The sequence below is a fragment of the Corvus kubaryi genome, unplaced genomic scaffold (genome assembly GCF_017639235.1).
Source record: "Corvus kubaryi isolate FWS band 111438036 unplaced genomic scaffold, C.kubaryi_AGA036_p1.0 74, whole genome shotgun sequence".
Lineage (NCBI taxonomy): Eukaryota > Metazoa > Chordata > Aves > Passeriformes > Corvidae > Corvus > Corvus kubaryi.
The window spans coordinates 1,403,863-1,422,063 of NW_024582061.1; the positions used below are offsets into that span (position 1 = coordinate 1,403,863).

Consider the following 18,201-nt stretch of genomic DNA (forward strand, 5'->3'; position numbering starts at 1 on the left):
GGGTTTGACTAACCTAGCTATTGTTGCCATGCTGCAGTTCTATGACAAAGCAGAATCAGATATATTAACATATATGTAGTGGCCAGACTTTGGAAATTATCTAAAAAAGTTTGCCACTCTTCCCTTTACAGCTTTCAACGATACATCAAATAATGTTGTTTGCATCATGTTGTCCCCCAGGTCACTAACTTAGAATGGTCACTTATCTACAAATCTTTCCTACATTTTCTTTCTATTACAATAAGCCTCTCTTTCATCAGGATTATCAACAAAAGCTGCAGGGTATTTTATCTGGCTGCAATTCAGCTTCATGTGAGGGTACTCACATGCACCCTGTGGTATTTTGTGCAGTTACAAGCAATTTATGAGATGTTTAAAAGTGCATACTTCACTTTACAGATTTAACTCTTTGCTTGACTCCAGTGTCTGATTAAACTCTCAGTTCAAGATATCTGTAGAGACCAGAATTTAAACCTTAAGTGCTGTTGACAGCCTCTACTCTTTCGTCACCTCCTTTGGAGCCGAAGGTTCTCCGCAGATTGTTTGGATGCAGCCCTAACATGCCTTAAATGCATTATAAAAAACATTTAAAAATTCCTTCCAAACCAAGCACAGGCCTTCTGAGCAAGGGCCCAAAAAGGCAGGAGATTTCCCATTAAGTCTTTCTGGCATGAGACCTGCACTCCTGCTCTGGGGCTTGGGCTAGGTGTATCCTTAAAGGTCCCTTCCAACAAAAATCATTCTACCATCTATGTTTATCTGAAATCAGTGTGTGGCCACCACAGCATCTCCCTTTCCCCCCACCCAGTACCTCCCTGAAAGCTGCCAGCATGCAGACAGTCACCTAAGGAAGCACACCAAACCAATCCTATCAGACACTGGGCTGGCAGGTGCTGGCTCCTGCCGTACCTACCACCCCTGAGAGCAAAACAAACACGGAGCAGAAGGCAGTTATTTAGTGACTTCAGCCACGGCCTCACTGTAGCAAGTCTTCAGTTCTGTGGTTTCTAGAATAAATTTATCTTCCTGCTTTTTAAAAGAAGGGTGGAACTAAGAACAGATGCCACTGTGCTTTTACCTGCATACCTCTACCTGTGCTTTCAGAAAAGTGAAGAATTGAAGAATCTTTGAGAAAGATGAACAGTTCCTGTAGGATGAACATGTTTCACCCCAGGGTATTAATTAAATTCTTTCATTCTTCTTTGGGTACAGACAACGACTTTTTTCTACAAGTTCCTATGAGGGTTAGCAAATTGGAGACTAGCTTTGTGACCTCCACATAATTCAACACAGAATTTCTGATTACTGAGTGTAAATGATTAGTCCCCAACATCCTTCCAAATCCAGAGCATAGCTCCAACATCCAGTATTGTTCTTGGGGATGCTCCTCACCACTTCACATTGTGTCCATGGGATCTCTGGATGCAGGGGAATTTTATACTGAGTAAATTATTCCCTCTAAAGTGATCAAAAGCTTTGTTCACAGAATTGTTCCGGGCTTGTTTGTGTGCATGCCAGAGCTAATACAGTCTTTTGCCCTTTGCTATTTGGGACCTTTCAAACTCCAGTTGATTGTTATGAATTGTCTACTGAGCCTCTGTGAGCCATAAAATGAGAATCTATTTATTGCCTTGAGTAAACACAGTCTCTGGGCTAAATGTCTTTTTATCATATCTTTTCACTACATTTTTTTCTTCTTTTAGAAAGTCATAACCTGGGTTGATTCTAAAGGCAATGGCTCACAGACAGTATCTTCCACAATCATGAGGCATAAACACAGGGAGAAAAACCCCTCTTTTGGCTGACAGCTGTACATGTCCCCTTACTTCTGGCAATTAAGAAGAAAGAACAGCAATTTCCTATGAGTTTCTTTCCAATTGCCATATTGTTGTATGGGTACTTTTCCTTTGTAATGTGAAAATCAAAGCTTGTCTGTCTTTTTTAGAACTGCACTATGTCAGCTTTTGTAAAGCTTGCCCTGTTAATAAATCTTACTTTTCTTGGTGTCATAACTCAGAGCAATCTGTTTTCTATATGTAGCATAAGTATATGTTTTGGAAGAATCCAATTTAGGACAACAAATATTTAGAGGGCTTTAAGGGTGGCTATTACTTCTACTTACGTATTGACCAAAAAAAGAGTCTTCAAGAGAACAGAAAATGGAAGGCAGAAATTGAAGAACAGTGATATAAGAGAAAAATGGTGCGCAGAAGAGATCAGCAGATAGAAGAGAGGACTGGAGGAAATAGGAGTTAATTGGAATAGTAGTGAAGGAAAGATTCTGGAACTAAATAAAATCAAGCACTGATAAAATGAATCACTGTATTAAAAATTACAGGATATACAGCATTTCCTTGGTTTCCCTAAGAATTTGCTATAAATCAACAACTATATTTTAAAAATAAAAATGAAAGCTGGGTTCAAGAGTGTAATCTGACAGAAAATGTAGTATTTCTAGAATCCACAAGATGCTGTTTCTTTCACAATTTCCATGGCTAGAGCTCCCTTTTTGAAATTAGAACGTCACCTCTCCTTCAAACTGGCTTTTCTGATGGTCTTCCTTGTAGATGCTGACATACCAATCCATTTCAGCTCCAGCTCAGTCATTTTAAGTGTATTACATTGTTAGTCTGTCAAGCCATACTGCTGATAACGCAGTAAAATAATACAACCATAGAAGTCAAACAAGTGGCAAGTGGGTGCCCTCTGCCTTTTAATTCTTTGTCACAGATTACTTCAGGTCATCATTGTGGTTTGTCATGACTTCCGGAAACCTGAGGACGCTGAATTTGACAAGCCTAATGTTAGCCTGCACTGAATCACTTCCCTACTGAATGACTGTGAGTCACTTCCATCACAATGCCTCCTGCCTCAGCAAGGAGATGCAGACTTTGCTGCCAGCTCCTTCTCTACAGGCTTTACTACCTACCCAGAATCAGCACTAGAAAAGACAGCAGGGATATCAATAGTGGGGGGAAAGCTAAACAGGTGGCAATAGATTTGGCTGATATGAAAGAAGTGATAATAAAGCCAAAGGATATAAATATTCCATGGTCTTTGGATGTGTGAGCTAGTTTTGCCAAATGGGATACGCAAAACCTGTGACCTAGACCTTTGCATTCATGGCTTGCAAAAAGCAACACGGATGTTTTGATGTTATTACTGGGAAGATTGTTAACACTTTTCTACATAAAGGGCAGAGTATTGGTCACTTTTGCACATTTTGTAATGAAGGCACTGCTACAGAAAGCATCTGTGAACGCCAGTGACTGCATCAGTTGTTGCTCATTACAGGCAATTAAGCTGTTTACATTCTCACCTAAGAGGTTTTCCATAAGTTATCTATTTAATTACCAATATGGATGAAACAGGGGGAAATTACCACTTCCTCCCAGGGGGAGAAACAAGTCAGGAGATCAGGTTTGCCTTGTTAAAGACACCACATGTATTTTATGAGATCACCTGATACTCCCTGAATCACTCTTGGTTTGTTCAGGGAACTTTTTGGAAGTACAAGGACTCTGATTTCTACTACTTCTACCCCCTTAAGAATGATTTACCTATCTTTCCTAAAAGCATTGACATTTCCAAAGACACTGGAAAACCCTTTCTAGAGAGCTGATCAATGCCCTATACTTGTCAGAGCTTAAGAGGCATTTGGACAGTGATAACATGTTTTAACTTTTGGCCAGCCTTGAAGTGGTCCGGTAGATAGACCAGATGATTGTTGTGGCTCCTTTCCAACTGAAAATTTAATATTCTATTCTATTTTATTCTACTCTATTTCTCAGTTTGCAAACGGTTTGCATGAAAAAACTTTTCTTTCCCAATTACTTAGAGAAAATGCATCATACTCAATTCAAACAACGTAACGGTGATACTGGCACGTAGACATATCTTGAAGGAAACAATTCAGAATGATAAAAGCTTAGTGTTGGTGCAGAAACAATTTTTACACTTCTGCCAAAAGACCCACTGTGTATTTGTTGGACTAAGCACAAAATATTAAAAGAAGTATACATATAAAAACAAGCTTCCTTAGACCTTAACATATACAGAGAATCTCTTGTTTTACTCAATTCCAAGCTTTAAGAGTAAACCTTTATTCACAGGTAAGAGCAAGAAAATGGACACACAGTGTCAAAACACACGCAGGTTTATGCACCATTCTGGGTTTTGGTGGTGGGTTATTAGAGTACGAATTATTAAATAAAAACTTTACACACAGTAAGAATTTTCATGGCTTAAGACATATCTTCGGTCCTCAAGGACTCATGTAAAGGAGCTCACTTGTATTTCTTTTGACAGGTCTATGACTTTCCATTTCTCTTCTTCCAACTGTTATTGTTTTACCACTCTAGGTCTACATCTGGGTTTACAAGATGCTACTGACCACACAAACATAATTTAATATCCCGTCTTTGGTTTCCTACCAAACCACAAGACCATATATCCTATTTATTTTTCTCATTTTTCTGTCTTCTTTTTTTTTTTTTTTAATGTAATTCTCAGTCTCATATGAACAAGCCCAACTCTCTCTGGTGCTGCACTAATGTTCCTGAAATTCAGATCTACCTCTTAGAAATTGACACTTGGTTTCCTCTATTGACATCAATAATACTTTTTCCATAAACTTCCTCATTCTTCCCATTATTGTTTTATGTTACAGCAGAATATTATTCTAATCTGCTCATTTTCAATCAATCTAATATAGCCCCAAAGTGGATTAGCCAGCAGGCACTGCTAGACTGTGCATCCATCAGTTGACAGCTATAAAATCCCCGGATAATTAAATCCAGAGAGATATCCAGAAAGGGAAGGGAAAATTAATTTGTCTCCTACTTTTCCATCTGTTGCTGTTCACTCTGTATAGTTGAGGATCAGCGCCTTGCCCTTTCTTCTTCCATCCACCCAAAGCTGAAAGTGGCTTCCACCCCTGGGGCAGAAGAAACAATGTTTTGAGAAACTGAACTAAGGGCAAGGAGGATATCCCCTCACCCACTCCTGTCCCTAGGTAGGAAGTTTCTCCAGTAGTCCCACCAACACTACAGTACGTACAGAGGGTTTGCACCATGATGGCTACACCAGTGTCAGTACAGTGAGGCATCCAACCCCATGGCTGCCATGTCCTGAGGGTGAGTGTTCTGTAAACCATCTGTAAACTGCCCTGAAAGCAGGACATTATATGACACCTTACTGTAACAGGGAAGTAAATCGAGTGTCATAACCACATTACTAAGCACCGATGGTTGTGTCCTTTGTGTGCACGGGCTTTTTCCCCATGTTCATGTTTCATCATGTGGACAAAATAAGGGCGTGAATGAGATTTTTTTTTTGTGAGTTTAATTTGCCTCTTTCTCTCTGCCTACCTTTTTCTTCCTTAAGTACATGTCACCAGAACGTGCAAGTATGTGCATTCAATAGTCATTTCTTTTAATCATGTTCCTTTTCTAAGCAGTTTCTTCTTAGACTGCAGAACTTATCTTCAGAACAAAGAAGGAGCTTGAACTTGTATGTTTTGTTCAGAACAGAATGTGTTCCTTCAAGCTGTCTGAACCCCACTACGCCAAAGCTAATGCCAATCCTGCTTAGTATGAGCATTACTATTTCTATTCTTTGAGAAGGCTATTCACTATTTGTAAGGAGTAAATTTATATTTGCTATAAATATCTTTTGCAGCATTTTCCATGTAATTACATATCAATACATATCAATTAATTGCATTGTGATATTCATCTAACTGAAGGTAACTGGTTATCAAGCATGCAGACTTTTCCCCTGCTGTATCGGCATCTCCCACCCTGTCTTTTCCTTCTGACATCATCAGAGCCACTATACTGCAAATGCTGCTTAACTACCACTCTCATCACTGAGTCAAAAAAGTAAAACTCCAGCAAAAGTAAGAGGTCCATTTTTCCTTTAAGCTATCTGCCAGCAGACTAGTTGGTGGGGATTAGTGTTTGAGGTTTCTTTCTCCTGCTTTAAGGAGGAGCTGCTGAAGGATGCTTGAGGAAACTGCTTTGGCAGGGAGAAGCTAAAAGGTTTTGTTAGTTGCTGTGTGTGCATTAGGTGGATGCTGTAGCACATTTTTGTCAGTCTGAAATAAAATAGTCTTTTTAATGGTGTGGGCTCCTCCCTGCTGCCCAGAAGGTGCCTCAAACAATTGCAATGGAATGGAAGTTCTGGGGAGGAAGGAAGATGAAACAAGTCATGAAGCCTCCAAAGGACTCAGGCTACCCCATTCCACAGATCTTTAACTCTTGTCCTAACATTTTAAAATATTCCTCTGACATATAAAAAAACCCCTAATTTTCTTCTTCTTGGACAACAAGTAAGATAGCATTACTCCTACAGATCCAGCTCTTTTGAAAGAGGCATACAACACCCCTCTTTCTCCAACACAAAAAAAACCTTGTGTAGGCTTTATTTCCATAACTGATCAAAAGGACTCGTAATTAAGCAGCATCCAAAGCAGGCAAATCCACAAATCTTGGCTTTCTGACTTGATATGCCTTAAAGCCAGAAGCACTGAAGTGATTGACAGCTTGTAAGAATCCCTTGAAATAAGCACTGGCCCCTTCCCACCGCTCCCTGCCCTAAGCCTCCCTATCTTCAGGGACTTATGCTCAGCTTCACAATAAAATATATGAGTCTGAAGGGCTGGGAGAAGGTCTTTCATAACAAATTATAATCCCACTGAAATCAGTCATACTGAAGATACAATGTCACTTGTATATCTGGATATCCATCAGCTTTAAATAAGATGCTAATTGAAGCATCTAAGCGTGATTACAGCTGCAAAAACATTTAGAAATGCAACCAGTGCTCACTGATGGTGCACTTTTGTGGTACTTTTGACAGCATCACTTCTTAAATGATGCAGAGCAGTGTTTGTGCATAGAAGTTGAGCTTCTCCATCTTAAGGTCTGCCACTGATAGATTTGTGTGCTTTGGCAGTGAAACCAAGACAGCCAATGCCAAGATAGAGCCTGAGCACAGGTGAAGTAAAGTGCCATGATGCTGTGTAATGGATGCAGCATCTTTCTGGAGGAGACAGATCCCTGAGGGCACCAGATGCCACCCCTGAGGCCAGTGAGCTTGACAAAATGGTGGAATTAAGGGTCTTCCCCTTTCATCTTATTTGCACTTCTTTCCAATCTGAAACTTCCTCTGACCACCCCACTTCATGGCACACTCTGCAGAATGTCTTTTTGTACACACCACTGAGGGGAAGAGTCCTTGTTTTTTTAGCTGGAGGAGACTGAGGTCAGACCTCACCAGGGTCTGCAGCTTCCTCCCAAGGGGCAATGGAGGGACAGCTCCAATTTCTGCTCTGTGTGACCAGGGACAGGACCCGAGGGAACGGCTGGAGCTGGGTCAGGGGAGGGTCAGGCCGGATATCAGGGAAAGGTTCTTCTCCCAGAGGGTGGTCGGGCACTGAACCAGGGAATGGCCATGGCTACCACAGCTCCAGGAGTGTTTGGACAACACTCTCAGGCACAGCATGGGATTGTTGGGGTGTTCTGTGCAGGGTCAGGGGTTGGACTTGATGATCCCTGTGGGTCCTTTTCAACGTGGAATATTCTATGATTCTGTAAGAAGAAACAGGATGATGAGTGCTCGGTCCTGAGGAAGGAGATCCTTCTCTCTCGCAGGACAGCAAGATTTATGTCATGCATTGTGTTCCTTGGCTTATGCAAGGCACAAATTCATCCCTACTCCTTTTACTTCCATGAAATCCCAGATTGTTATCATACCTTAAAGGAGTATTTCAGTGCACAAGCCCAGCAACACTGTTCATAGTATCAGCCAATCTTTGCTTTTTAAAAGTAAACTTAGAATAAAACCTTGATTACCTGCATAATTAATCCCTCTTCACAGTAATTTGCATGCCTGAATAATTAAAGAATTAGGTTCTAAAAATGAAAAGCGAGCAAATCCTGCGTTTTTGTACTTGAAAAGCTGCAGCAGCAATCATGATAGCTCACAGCACATAAATAATTCAAACTGAGCTTCCTCGCCTTTATTTTTTTTCTTGCAGAAATCCTCTTAGCGCTTCCTAATTAAATGAAAATATTTTATAAGCCATCACTTCGTGACATCACAAGAATATTTTAAACTCCAGATTAGACAAACCGGATTTACATTTTTGGTATTTGCGATCTGATATTCAACATTTAAAGGAACCATAAACCACCATAAAGGGGTGATAAAACAGGCACGTATTTTTAAAGGAAAAAAAAAAGGGATAGAAGCTGTATTGCACTGGTCAACTGAGTTTAACTCAACATTCATTTTACTTGGCAACTCGGCACTTTTGATTTACACTGCTAAATTAAAAATTTTACAAAATCCTGACATAAATTATACACTCAGCAGGTGCTGGGGGGCCGGCGTATACACTGCAGGATGCCAAGCCAGAGTTGAAAGACGACGCTTTCCCCACAGAATTACTAAATTTTACGTGTTTAACTGTCCCGGCGCCCCGGAGGGCCGTGACCGCTGCATGAGGACAGCAGGGGGCGCCCACCGCCCGCCATGCCAGGCTGGCAGAGCCCGCGCGCGGGGAACGTTCTGGAACGGCCCCGCGGCCGCCTTTAAGGGCCGTGCCGTGCGGGGCCACGCCGTGTCCGGAGCCCGGAGCGGCTCGGGCGGTGTGTGGCTGCCGAGTCCCGGTTAAGCCCAGACGGGCGGGGGGAAGCTCACTCGCTCCCACCTTAGCAGGAAGCTCAGACCGCTCTTCGGCCGCCCCGCTGCCGCCATGCAGCCAACCCGCCTGCCTCCATTTTCTCTGGGCTCTCCCCGCAGGCAGCCGTCCTCAGCCACCGCCCCCGCCGCCTTCAGCCCGCCCTCCCCTGCGGGCCGAGCAGGCTTGCACGGCCGGGAGGCCGCGGGACGGGTGCCGGACAGTGGGATCCCGGTTGGCGAAGCGCAGAGCCCTCTCCGCCGTGGGGGGCAGGACCCCGCGGCCCACAGACATCTTCATTTCGGTACCCCCTCCACCAGGGGACACGGGCGTGTTAGGCTGGAGAGCCGTGCCTGGAAACACAAACTGGAAGAGGTCGCGGCTCTCCTCCCTCGTCACCAAGGTTTTTTTTTAAATCTTGGCGCTCTCCGGAAGCAGCGCTGAAGGGGCGCGGTGGGCGCAGGGCTCTGTGTGCTCGCATGCCCCTCTGGGGGCTCCTCGGCTCCTCCGCAGCCCCCGGATGAACGCTTGTGCCACTCCTGGAGCTAATCCCACCCCGTCCTCCGCTGTCCCGTTTAATGCGCAGGAGCGGTGGCTGTGTAAAATGGCGAGGCTGGCTGTGTGGCGCTGTGTGCAGGGACCGCCTGCTCTCCCCCCTCCCCGGGGCTCCTCTCTTTGGGTCTAACAAAAATTCACCAAAATGCTAACATCCACGGCGTCCCGGTGCGTCTTTTCCCTTTCGAGTAACCGAGCACGTAACATTCCGGGCCCCCGAAGTGTATTTCGAAGACAAGGTTGCTGAAATCATACTAATCCTTTTGAGAAACCCATACCGATTGTTTAAAAATACTTGCATTGCACCCGTGTCACGATTTTTACATGAGTTTATCGCTACTCCTGAACACTACATTTTTTATTTAAAAATAACTTCAAAAAATTGCTTTGCCCCCCCCCCCCCGTCACGGTTTTTACATGCGAGCTTATCGCCACACCTGAATTTTTTTACTGTTCGTGAAGAGGAAAGCGAATCCTGGGATTTAAAACTTTCCCCGGGTGCGATGGTGGATTTTAATTCCTGCAGCCAGCCCCGCGGCCGGCAGTCACGAGCAGAGGGATAACCGGGGATGTACCACTGTAAAACAATCCCGAGGTGTTTGCAGAGAGTGGCACCGTCATATTTTATCACTGCGGTTTGTCACGCTGCTCAGGATCACCCGGGGATCGTCCTGGTTAATCCCGTTGGTTTAGACTGAGCACTGTCTGACGCAGACATAAAGACAAAGCCTGTCAGACAGAGCCAGAGAAAAGCTGCTCATTTTACTGACTTTGCATTACCTCGAGTCTGATTTTTTCCCGATATATTGAAAAAGGCTGGGGGGAGGTTAGATATATATTTTAATATGTGCGTATAAATATATAATCTGTACTTTATAGATTTTATATGTATAAAAACTAAATGTCAATCAGAATATCTCAATCCCGGGTTTACCCCTTATTAAACTGTTTTGGAAGATTCTGCAGGGCCTAGTGCACGGGGACGGGGTTGCTGATTCGTGCAGAAAAGAGAAGAGACATTGCAGGGGGGGAAACTAACTAACTAACTAACTAAACTTTTAAAAAAACCAAAACCAAATCAACAACAACGACAAAAAGAAGGTTCCTTCCCTCCGTGCTGGAAGCGTCGCGGAGGGTAATCCGAGCTCAGTCTCCGTGAGCCAGCAGTGCTGCGCTGCTGCCCGCCTGTCCTAGGCTGGTATTTGGGGGTGTATTTTTGTTGGTTTTTAATTTTCTTTCTTTGCTTTACTGAGATCTCCACAATATTTGGGGTTTGGGTAATTAACTCTTTCTGTTGCTAATTTTACGATCAGGGAGGGCAGTGTGCGGGCCCGATGCCGCAGCCCTGCCTGCGTCCCTGTTGGTGCCGCGGGCTGCTCACTCCCGGTGCTGGGCTCTGTGTGTCCCTGCGAGCCCGGCTGAGTTCTGAGGGTGCTCTTCTATTGCTCCGCCTCGCAGCGAATATCTGATGAGTTGGAAAGGCCGGACGCGGATAAAAATAACTGGTGGGAGTCGGGGGCGCCCTGGGCTCTCCCCCCCGGCGGTTTTGGTGCTCAGCTGGCGGTCCTTGTGCTGGGCATCCCCCGCAGGTGGGTGCCGGGGCAGCGGGATTTACACCCCGTGTAACGCTGCGGTGTCCGTGGGACGGCGGTCGGAGCGCGCTGGCTGTGCTTCCTCAGGGAACGCACGAGTCTGCAGGTCCTGCTCCAGAGCGCGGCTGTCACATCTCCTAAAAGCATTTTTCCGTTATCAGAGCCCTTCTTTTTTTTTTTTTAATTCCCGTTTCGGCTGTAACTTTCGCACACTTTCTGTAGTGCTCACATTGTTTACGTCATCCTTTGAGCGTGGTACAGTGAATTTGGGATTGAAACGAAGTCGTAGGGTTTATTGCTTGTTAATGTGGGCTGTTCAAGTGAGGCTGTTTAAGTCCGTAGTTAGGCCTTTCTCGGAAGGTGGCCCGTTTTCTCCTAAGGCTTCAGCACCCAGCACCTTCCAGGGAGATCCACGGGAACAGTGAGCGCTTAGCAAGGGGGAAAATAATTTTCTTTGTATTAAAAATAAAACTAGGAGCCCCAGTGCCGTGCTGGTCTTGAGAAATGAGGAACTAACTCTGTGTTTTCCTGTTTGAAAGCCCTCTTGCTTTCTTCGAATAGTGCATGTTATGTGGAGAGCAACTGGAAATCGCAAAGAATTTTCAAATTAACTTTCACGGAGCACTGGTGAATAAGTAACACTGGTCGTTAAAGCAGTTAATGGATTATTAGAAAAGTAATTTATTTGAAGCGTGAATCGAAGCAGAATATTGCGGGGTACTTGATAATTCAGTGTAATCCCTTTTCTCTGCGCTTTGGAAGGGAATATCTGCAAAGCCCCTGGCTTGGTTCTGGCTCCCGCTGCCGCGCCAGTCCGTCGGTCCCGCTCGAGCAGGGCAGCTGCCGCCTGCCACTCGTGTGCCCTCCCTCTGCAAAGGAAGGGACCCCGGACGGTGGGGAGGGATTCCGGAGAGTTTTGGGAGCAGCTCCGTGCCGCTTGGGCCGGAGCAGCCCTGCCCCGGGATGGTGCAGCCGCCGGGGCCGGTGTGCGGCATCGTCCCGCTCGTCTCTCAAGGCTGAGGAGACAAAGGAAAATACACCTGGCTCCTGTAGTGATTCTCATAGGGCCTCGTTCACTTCCAACCTAAGTCAATAGAAATTTTGTCTTTCAGTTAGTTAAAAAAGTACAGTAAGGCCCTACTCGTCACCTCCATAGTTTTGTTTTGTTTTTTCTTCTGGATATTCTTATTAATGGACTAATGTACTAAACATGGATACAAAGTGGATCTGAAAAAAAGAAAAACAACAACCAAAAAAACAGCAATAAAAGCTCGACATAAAATAAAATAGTTAAAAAAAATACAACCAACCAAAAATCCTGCACCTCCTGAATTCTACATTTTTTACTGCTTGTGAAGAGGAAGGTCAATACAAGCAAAATGACTGAAATCTTGTTTTGTGAAGTCTCGGTTGTAAAAAGAATTCTTTAAGAAAAACATTAATTCCTAACTAGGGAAAATGAATAGCTATCAGAGTATTTTTTCCTAAAAGGCTTAGTTCTTAAACTGGTAGGGTCATGTTTTAAATGTTCCGTACGTCTGTAATCGCGTTACTGGGATGTTTAATATCTGCGGCATCAGCCAATACTTTAACTACAAAAGTAACAATTAAGCGAGCGAGATTTTTAGAGACGTATTGTGTGTTTCCTCCTAACTGCGGCGACCTTGGGGCTCGGAGGGTGTCCTATTCTTTTTTTTTTTTTCTTTTTTTTTGCCGCCAGCTATCAGTCCTTCAGCAGGCTTGCCTGAGAGGTACTGACAGTTTCGGGAATGCTCTGTTACTTTACCGTCATTTCCAGGTAAACTCCGATGTGGGCTTAGAATTATTTCCTGTATTTATATGTTTATTATTTAAAACCAATTGCGTCAAAGCAGCCCTTAATAATAGGACGTTTACTATCTGTAATGTCGATTAGCTTCCCACAGGGAGCTGTCGTCTGATTTTTTTTCCTCTCCATTTTAAATGCTTCCAAATAATCCCGCATCCTTCCAGCAGAAAAACGGGGGGAGCGTCTTCTAAAGTGTTATTTAACACGAAATAACGACGCGTTTGAACGTCTACAAAGTACTGAGTGTCTACTCTCAAACTATTACCTCAAATAACATACCACGCTGTGTTCAGGGCTGGCGTTTGCTCTCCCGGCTCTTCCTGTGTCCTATTAATAGGATAAATCCGCCCGCGCATGACCCTTCCTACAAGAATTCGGCTACAGTTTGCTTTGACTTATCGCTGCCTGTAAAATGTGTCCCTTAATTAAAAAAGGAAAAAAAATACTAGTATCTTTCCTCTTTCAAAGCACTTCGATGGGGAGCTTGGGGTGGAAGAGCACCACGCGCGTATGCCTACAAACCAAGGGAGGTGCGGAACCTCGCCTGCATCTTGACAACAGAAATCTGCTAGCTTTCACTAGATAAATTGTGTTTAGTTTAGCATTTTTTACCCCAAGGAAGTGTGTTTTGGTTGGTATGCAAAAAGCAGAGCGGCCGTCAGGGACTTGCCGCTTATTTCCCCAAACTTTGTCAAGCGTTGACAGATCAGGAGGTGAAAGCACTTGTATAAAAAGCCTCCTTTTTAAAAGAAAAAAAAAAACCAAAAACCAAAACCAAATAAACACACAAAAACAACGAACAAATATATGTGTGTATATATATTTTTAAAAAGACCTCATTAAGAAAAAAAGTAATAAAACAAACCTATGTTTTGTTTTTAAGGTAAATTTGTTCTCCTGCCCACATGGAAAGGATGCCGAGACGAAGAGCTGCAGTCCAAGGCCAGCTGAAATCCCCGTTACCATCTCCCACCTGGAGACCCCCGCGGGGGCAGACCTGCAGCCGGGGCCCCCCACTGCGGCCGGACTGCAGGACCATCCCCTGCCAAAAAGCGGTTCCTGCCAAAAATCAGGTCTCCTGGGAGGGGTTGGAAGATGCATTTGCTGGAAGATATTAGGAATGAAGGAAAAACAGCTGGTAAAGATGAGCTGGAAAGTTCTGTGTATTTGTCTGCAATCAGCATAAACACCGCGCCCCCGCCCCCTTTTAATTTTAGGGGTTAAAACCAGAGGATATTTCCTCAACAGGTACCTAAAGGAATAATCCTGATGTTTGCTCTGTTGGCCCCTTTGCATTTAGGTGTGGGCTTTTGTGCATTTGTTCCTCACAAGTAGCTATTATTGCTGTTAATTGTAAAAATAAGGAGGAAAAAAAAACCCCACCATGTTAAAAAATGTGAATTCTTAGCCTGCTAGCAGAGAGCTCTCCTCACTCTCCTGGCAATTAAAATAAGGGTGTCGATTTGGGTTAGGGAGCATCCTTCAATTTTAAGGGAGAGGTGCTTGAAGTCAAGAATGCCTTTTCTGTTTTGTTGTTTGTTTGCTTGTTCGTTTGCTTGTTTTTCTCTTTTTTCGAAGGCTTTTCCCTTTTACTATTTAAGTCATTTTGGAAGAAGACATTTCTCCTCCGTGCTCGTTTAGGCTATCCCTCCCTTGGAAACTCCAGACAGGAGAGAAATAGGTGCACATAGTTTGGGGGTTTTGTTGTTTTTTAAGGGTGTTTGCCCTGCTGCAACCATTATTCCGAGGCTCCTGCGAGGTTTTCATTTACCGGCTTTCAGGGCCCCTTTCTTCATATTGCAGCCGGCCCAACTTGAGACTCCGGAGGAAAAAGAAAAACAAGTAAAAATAATAATAATAATAATAAATATAAAACAACCTTCCCCCTTCCCTCCCCATCACCCCCAAACTAAGCTGTACCCCAAGCAAGGCTTCGCTTGGGAAGTCAAATTACCGCTCTTCCCATCAGGACGCTTAAGAGTCATTTTATCTGCCTGAATTTTAGGACAAAGCTGTTTTCCAGAGGAAATTTCCACTCCTGCTCCCGCCTCACACCAGAGGGCGCCAGGAGCCTTCTCAGGCTTTGCTGCCTCAAGTGCTGCCGGAAATTAACTCTTTGGGCGCTCTCCCTGAATGTTTTTCTAACCTTTCTCTTTTAAAATATACCACTAGATTCTAACTTTTTTCCCCCTATAAAATGCATGTTGGTTTGTTCTGGTTTGGGTTTGTGAGGTTTTTTCCCGTCCTTTTACTAACCTTTCCCATCTCTTCCTGGCCTTCACCCTCCTGCAGCAGTCCCCCAGAACTCTCAGGAGATGTACAGCTTCGCTCTGTCTCTGCTAACTTGGTTCTAATTAAGTCACTGGATCACATTTGTGTGACATTACCGTGTTGTCCCTCATAAATGTGTGGGATGAAACTATGAAACTTGTCTGGTTGTGTTTAAGCTTAAAGGGTCACTTAGGGCTCTTCAAGCAGAACACCAAAGCGTGGCACCAGACGGAAAACAGTGTGGTGAGGCCCTGGCACAGGTTGCCCGGAGAGGCTGTGGCTGCCCTATCCCTGGAAGTATTCAAAGCCATGTGGGACAGGACTTGGAGCAACCTGGACTAGTGAAAGGTGTCCCAGCCCACATATGCACAGTATAAGGTCTCCAACAGAGCTTATAATTCTCAATAAATTACTAAAAAGGGAGGTAAATAATAAGAAACAGAAGAAGAAAGAATAAAGAAAGCATTAGGAGATGTCATTTCGATGTTTCCTGTAAACTTTCATCAAGAAGCTAGATAGGATTTTGCTATTCACAGCTAAGGATCAACATAAATGCAAAATGCATGATCCAAATAATTATTAAAAAATCGGAGCATAAAACATAAAAACTAACCAAGAAAAACATTTTAATTCTGGAGGCTGGTGGGAAAACTCAGTTGAAGATAAATGTTTGTCCTTGTGCTGTTTAAATTAAAACATGGATTTAAAAAATTTATGGGACTGTTTGTTCATTTATATAATTTAATTTAGCATCTGTCAATCATAAAAAAGAAAATGAATCAAAGGCTTCTGACTTTGCTCAAACTCTAATCCCTTTAAAGGATCAGATTCTATTACTTACTAGTTCATGTTGAGTTTTATCTTTGAAGTGTGTGCATAGGGTGAAAATCTTTGTCTCAGAGCAAATGGGATGGTGTGCTGGACATTGTGAGAAAGTATTTTAAAAGGCAACAAAAGCCTTCCAATCCTAAACTTGGAAATAGGCGGTGTTTCTCTGTGCCCAAAATACTGTGTGTGGTGGAACTCCGACATTCAGAGGTCTTGATGGACATTCATGTCTGGCCATGACAGTGGTGGATGCTTGATAACTTGCTTGAATTTTTTTTTTTTTTTTTTTTTTTTTAAGGAGTTGGGAGCCTTTGGAGGGACTTCTTGACTCTTGGAATAAAACAGAAAAAAAATCATGTAAAAATGCAAGTGGCCCTTATGCCACTTTTATTGAAGCTGATGGTAACCCCCTCTTTGACTTTACTGGGAACAGGACAGCCACTTAAAATGCTATTTTGTAATATAAATCTTTTAAGTCTTAAATATTTCCATACAGTGGAGCAAAGAAGTCTCAAACATCGTCAGAAAGACTGCTTCTTGTTAGGCTGTTACAATGTGCTATTTCTGTTCAAATAACGTTTACAAATAGGAGAGACAAATACATTTGTACAACTTGGAAGTCTGACACTACGGTTGGGTGTTTGCAGCTTTTATACATTATGGTATTTCTGACAATAATTTTAACTCTTTGGTTGCATAAAACAAAGCCCAGATGTTTCTCAGCAGCAGCATTTCCTCATCAGGTCTTCTAGCTGAGCCTTACTGGAGTGTAGAGTTTGGTTACAGCTAAGCTCAAATCTAAATTTTCCAAGAGTATGGAGGGACTACGTGGCAAGGCAGGGGTAGGAAGAGGGAAGAGGGACACGGAAGGAGGAAACAATCTTCTTCTCCAGATGTACCAAGTCTGCACCTGTGGGACCTTGGAGAACTGTTAAGTTCTTGTCTTTGGAACTTCTTCCCTTCTTGGCAGTGGCTTTAGAAAGGATTAAGTGAGAGAACAGTTGCAGAAAAAGCCCTCAAAATACTACACTTTGGGAAGGTCAGGGAGGCTGCCTTCTCCAGAGCTACAGGGGCTCCAGGCTTCAAATCTGAATCCTGAGCTGCTGTGATGTGTGCTGCTGCCCAGCACCATGTCTTCTCACTCAGGAATACAACTTCCATGGATTAATTGTTTTCCCCCAGCGTTAGCTTGGCTGGGTAAGTACAACTGAGCAGCATTCATCTAGTCATACAGGTCTTTCCAGTGATTTCCTAACAGACAGGTATTGTCCAAGTGCAAATTTACCTGATTTTTTGCAAAATAGCACTACAAGTCTCCATTTTTTTTTCTTTTTCTGGGTGTGTTGTGTCCAACTGTGGTGTCTTATAGGAAGCTTTGCAGGGGAGGAACTGTCTTTATATCTGGTGTCTTTATAGCATCCTGTGCAGTGGCCCAGGCTTACAATTACTGATGATAAGATGCCCTCATCTGAAGAAAGACAGACTGATCTTTTAAATTCATATTTTGAAGTAGAGGATGATTAACAAAGGGGAAAAAAAAATGAAGAAGGGTGAGGGTGCATTTACATCGTGATGAGACGGGAGACTTTTATTTTCTCTGCACCTTCCTTGTCTCAGGAAGTACTTGTGGCTCCTTGTAAGATGCACAAGGCCTAAAAATATTTAAAGGTTTAAAGATGTACTGCAAGGGGAATAAAACCCAAAAAATGTCAAGCTATATACCCATTGGAAGGAAATACATCTTTGTGGGAGAGGCTTTAAACTGTGGCCTTTTCAACGAGGGAGGAAATAGAAATACTACCAGCAAAGTCATGATAAAGGTAGAGAAAACAGAAAATAGTTCTACTGTGGTACTTGTACATTTCATAACAGTTGAGTAACCTTTCCTCATGCTTTGGGCCTGATCTTGAAGAATATCTTAACCAGGTATCTCTGAGGACCATAGTGGTACCACATAGATCAGTTCCATGTGTTTGGGTCAAAAGGGGTCCCAGATCTTAGAGGATAACTATCAGCAGAAACTCAAACTCCTTCAAGTGAATAGCAGCAGAGGAGTGAAAATGCTCTGTAATTCTGTCCTGGAAGTGTTTACTGGTATCTGCCTTTAATCAATGAAAGCAGTTCAGTCTCTTGTGCTGCTGATTCAGAGACTTGCAAGCAGATCTAAAAACAGCTTCATGTCATAACACTGGGAAAACAAAGAGATGGACATGGGGAATGCCGAAATAGCTCCTAGGGTTACAACTCTGCACATAAATGCAAGCATGAAAGTGCCAACATTTGAACCAACAGAGCTTGTTTGGCATAGTCTAACTGCACTAGGAAGAATTATTGTAGTTATTCTTCAAATTAGTGCAACATGGTCCATTTTGACTCTAATATCTTCCTTGAAATAACAAGGGATTCTCTCTGTGGTTAGATTGAGTGGGATGGAAGTAGAG

General features: G+C 43.3%; 1 long non-coding RNA gene across 1 annotated transcript; it reads left to right on the top strand.

Moving 5' to 3' along the window:
* Nucleotides 1-11,914: 11,914 nt before the first annotated feature.
* LOC121675542 lies at nt 11,915-15,645 on the top strand. The gene is made up of 2 exons (XR_006020105.1): nt 11,915-12,631; nt 13,545-15,645. It is a non-coding gene; the product is annotated as an uncharacterized LOC121675542 (long non-coding RNA).
* Nucleotides 15,646-18,201: the final 2,556 nt, after the last annotated feature.